The sequence below is a fragment of the Zophobas morio genome, unplaced genomic scaffold (genome assembly GCF_036711695.1).
Source record: "Zophobas morio isolate AGI-343-1 ecotype UQ-CSIRO unplaced genomic scaffold, CSIRO_AGI_Zmor_V1 ptg000005l, whole genome shotgun sequence".
Taxonomy (NCBI): domain Eukaryota; kingdom Metazoa; phylum Arthropoda; class Insecta; order Coleoptera; family Tenebrionidae; genus Zophobas; species Zophobas morio.
Window position 1 is genome coordinate 16,631,759 of NW_026972110.1, and position 5,374 is coordinate 16,637,132.

Below are 5,374 nucleotides of genomic sequence, written 5' to 3' on the forward strand. Positions count from 1 at the left end.
AACTAAATGTATTACATAATTAAAAAAGAGAATCAAAAGAAAAACCCCACCCATCCGTCTCGATCTCAATCGTGATGAATTTTTCATTCGTTGTCAGACCGAGAGGCGAAGCGTAATTGCAAAATCGATGTTTCCCTCTACAAATTTACCATTTTAAACATGTTTTAAGTTTCTTCTTATGAAAAGATGACTACATATTAAGATATTAAGGCAAAATATAAGCCCCGCCCACCCGCCCTATCTCAATTGTGATGATTTTTTTATTCGTTGTCAGACCGAGGGGCGGAGCCTAATTGCAAAATCGATACTTTCGTACAAAAATTCACCGTTTTAAACATGTTTTACCTTTCTTGTTGTGAAACGAAGACTACACTACACATATTAAGAAAAAGGGCAAAATGTAAGCCCTTGTAGTTATAATACCCAATCTTTTTTTTTGAGATGAATAGTAATAAACAATGCATAAAGAATATTACATCATGTTCGGGAAGTAAAAATAAAAAAAAGGCGTTTTTTTTAACTGTTGAATTTCTAACTACTTATAATTGATAATGATGTAATATATCACACACGATTTAAAAATTCTCTTGTCACAACTTCACTGCACTAAGTTAAAATGGCATGATATGTGACGTTCCCCTGATTTGAAAATATAACGTATAACATCCGACAAGAACTGAAAGATAAAATAAAAAATTAAATTGCACTTTTACCGCTTGTCAGTACATATTTTCAGTAATACCTAAGTGAAATATTGCCTATTAAAAATAAAGTCGGAGATATCTGACACGAAAGCAATGAAATGGAAAAAGATCATTCTAAAAATCAGAGGTTATTACAAAGTCAGCGGAACGGATTTTTATTGAGTCGAGGTATAAATAACGAAATTGGTGTATTCTGAACAGTCTGCAATTTATTTCAATCTTGCTATTGTAACAAAAAATGTTTATCCACGTTAGCAAAATAAAAAATTGTATCAATTTTTAATGTTTCTGTTTACTAAATTTTCAGAATATAATTTTACTTCATGGAATATAAAAGCTGCTACTGATAGAGTTGACAAAAGTTGTTTACAGGCAAATGATCCAATTATTTTTTTATCTCACGAATATTTAATTTTCTTTTTCCCATTCGTATCTGCTTTTTTCAAAAAATATTCTCTGGAACTACAATCAATCAGTCTGAAATTCTAAACGTATCATAAGAATTTTAAAAATATCCCAAGGTTAGCGTTAAACTGGCAAAGTTCGTCATTTCCTTCACTCTAAAAAATTAATTACTTCGTCGTAAAACTTTATGAAATAAACGTCACTTAAAATGTTGTTTTGGCTGTGGTTTAATAGTCTATCTACTATTTACTTAGTTTTATTTTAGTTCATTCATAGGATTTAGAATAAAGTTGTCGACCTCATTTCAAAAAATCCTTAGCCTTTTGAAAAATCCATTAGACCGCATGCGATACGGTCAAAACAACTTAGAATATATTTTTATGTATTGTTTACTAAAAAGTCACTTAAAAAGTAATTGATGTTTAGTTGCACAGTTGTACCAATAGATTGTAATATACTGCTAGGTTTTTACAAAAGAATTAAATTTCTCCTTATTTTAAACGATGATTAATAAACAAACCGCAACTTCCTACAAACAGCTGTGTTACAAAGTTTACAGAACTAATCGTACTTAATCCTGAATGTCATAAAATTTAATCTGTCGCCCCTATAAAGATTACATTCTCCTATAAATATCTGTTTATGGAAATGAGCCTAGCACAATCGTTGCAATCTCACTGAAATAGTACTACATATCATTCATACCTATAAATAAAATTTTGCTCCTAGCTCGCTTAATTATTCCACTTCTAGCGAGATTATAAAACAAGCCCAGAGACGTCATAAATAAAATCGGCAATTTGTTGTCTAGAGATGCTCTCGGAACGTAGTTGTAGGGTAGGCACATAAACTACTTTTGCCATTTTGTCATCATCAACATTTTCTCCGACAGATGCACATAAAATTCTCTACCATCAAGAGAATCAATTTGCTTAAAAGAACGAGCGTCATTGTGAAGAAAGCGCAAAATTTCGTGATTTAACGGTACATTATTTTGTTGTAAAACGGTAAAACGAAAGAATAATTATTCTCATGTAAAAAAGGCCATCTTGTGATTTACTATAACAGTAAACATACGTAAAACAGTGCGGAAAGACTATTGTCTTATGCTTCCTTTCCCACTTGTTAAACATGGAAATTTTTTAATCTTCTAGGATGTGAGCAGCGTTATTCATTTAATGAATCTATTGGAAGATTTGCTTCTGAACTGATTTGAGAGAAAAAAGAAGAATTTGGGGAGAGGCATCTCGGAGTTAATTGCCAAAACGTACATAAAAAACGTACTAAATAACAATTACTGCTCTGAGCTAATTACAAAAGAGAAAGGTATTACGCCAATACCAGAGAGTCAGTAAAGTATAAAAAGATTCTATGACGACAGCATTGGCAAATATCTACATTGTAGATAGGTATAGCTACATTTCTTAAGGTAATACGAAATTGTGGATGTGGAAGCTGTGTTTTTTCACTCGGAAAATGTAACGTGTTTATAATTTTCCCTGATTCATTGTTTATTCAGTTAATCCCATGTTACTTCATTATTAAGCAAGTAGCAAACAATTCCGCTTATTTTTTAAACAATGCAAAATTAAAACTAATGAGTGCTCCTCCTGTATTATTATATTAACGATTACAAACGTCTGTGATTTTTCTAGTTTTGTTAAACTAGTAATTGCTTAGTAATGCTTAAAAACTGACTTTGTGACTGATGCTCTTGGGGTAATGAACTTTTATAAAAACATTAAAATGTGGTTTTAGTTCCGCTAGGCTATTTTACCAGGACCGTATTCACCATAAAATCTCATTAGAGCTGCACGTTTTCAAATAAAAGAATAAGCATATTGAAACTTTCTCAGAACCTTAAAGGAGTCTTGCATAAGATAGATTCGTAATAATGATGATCGCTGCGCAAAAATGTCTCTTTCAAGTAAAATACCTTAGCTAGTGTAAAAATATTTACATTGTACAGAAAGTAACTGAAATATTTGTACTTAAAATAGCCTCTACTAATTAACGTTTGTTAAAATTGAACAGTCTACGTGACGAGATTGATAGGTATCGTCGGCAGATAATAGAGGAAATGGCAAATATTCAATTTATTTAAATGAAGGATTGCTTCCGCGGTTTCGGTTTGCTACATTGAACTCTGCTCTGGATATTAAAAATAAAACAAAGTAACGACAACACAAAACATTAATTTTCTTGCAAGTTTTCGCATTTATAACAGCAAAATTTATGTACTTACAGTGTGAGAACGAGTCTGGGAGAAAATGTTCATAAAGTGAATTTTGTAGACAGTCTCACAGAATGAAGAACCTTTCAAACGAGTTACGTGCAGTCATTATTTGATGTTATGTCATGATCTTGACCATGAAGCACAACTCCGACGAGGTTGTTTAATTAACTCTAGTTCCAAGCTGTAGGTAATTCATAGTAATTAGACATTGTTATAACGTACTGCTGTGTTTTTACTTTGCATGGGTAAATACGCGTAGACATCCATGGTAAAAAAAAGCGATTTGAACTATGAAAGTTTATACTCTCACAGTACTGTTCTTTAGAAAACTTTTAGACGATTTTTTGCTTACTAGATCTCTCTGAACTTCCAATAGTCCAAGTTATTTTAGTGCCAGTTTCATGAATGGTACGTTTTTTCTCCGGCTGAAACAAGGTACTTAATGTAAAACCGTGATATCATTCATCCTGTATCATTTAGTAATAATCGTTGACGTATAACAGCGGATGAATCCGGTTTCCATGCAATACCACGAATGACCTGTTTATTTTTGCAACTGGTTTATTTCCTGGAAGAAACCGTGTTGTTCACTAACAAAGCAGATAAGTCTCATCCAGAGTCAGCTTTTGGCTTTTGAACAATACCTTTTCAAGGAGGCAGGTAGCTGAGAGCCACTTCAGAGATGAAATCCGTACTTAAGCTTATTATTGACAACAAGATCCGAGCCAAATGAATGGTAAAGAGGTGTAATGAGCCTCTGGTTGTGCAGCAACTGGTTTCAGAAAAAGTGGTATCTAATTACTGTAAAGTGACAGAAGGAATGGCTTCAAAAGGAAAGCCGTGTCGCTTCTGTTTTGGAGTTCTAATGAAGTATGAACGAAAAATTTAGAATGAGTTTGCTGTTACTATCTGTGTATGTCCTGTTATGGACTAGAATATAGAAAAGTTGTTTTTTTCATAAAGTTTTTAGATTGAAGAAACGTTTTTAGGGATATTGGCAATACCAAACTACGCAGATTTGATCGCGGTAACTTAGACTCATAATGAACATTTTTTTAATATAGACTTTTTTTTACTTCATTTTAATTTAAAAAATAACTATGAAAACTATTTCAACAGTTTTAGTAAAAAATCTTTAATAATAGTGAATTATCATAGTTATGTCATTAATATACTGACATTAAGTTTTTTTTTAAAGTTAAGGACACCAGAATATGAAGAGGTATGTTAAGAAAATAAGGCCAAATGAAGCCCCGCCCACCCACCCTATCTCAATTGTGATGATTTTTTTTATTCGTGGTGAGCCAAGGGGGCGGAGCTTAACTGCAAAATCCGTATTTCTCTACGAGAAATTAAAAAAATGTTTTTGTATATCGTGTTGTTCAAAGAATACAATGTATATTAAGAAAAAAATAAAGCCAAAGATTAGGTCCTACTCATACCCGCCCCGACCTCAATTCTCAATTGTGATGAATTTTTCATTCGTTGTCAGATCGAGGGGCGAGCCTTAATTGCAAGCTCCAGATTTGCCTACAAGAATTTACCATTTTAAACATGTTTTAAGGTTCTTGTTTTTAAAAGACTACTCCGTATGTTCAGAAAAAATGCAAAATATAAGCCCCGCCCACCCGCTCTATTTCAATTGTGATGATTTTTTTTTAATCGTCGAGAGCCAAAAGAGTGGAATTTTATTTCAGCATCCTTATTTCCTGACAAAAATTTACCATTTTAAACGGGTTTTAGGTTTTTAAGAATAAAAAAATCATAACAATTGAGATGGGGGTGGGTGGGCGGTTTTTATATTTTGTCTTTTTGTTTTAATATGTGTAGACTTCTTTTCACAACAAGAAACTTAAAACATATTTAAAACGGAAAATTTGTATAAGGAAGTATCGAAATCCATATTTCCTTGTAAAAATGTACCATTTTAACCATCTTTTAAGTTTCTTGTTGTGAATAGATAATATTACAATACATTTACTTTTATAAGTAATATTACTTTTGTGATTTTTAAATGTGTAGCACTGTT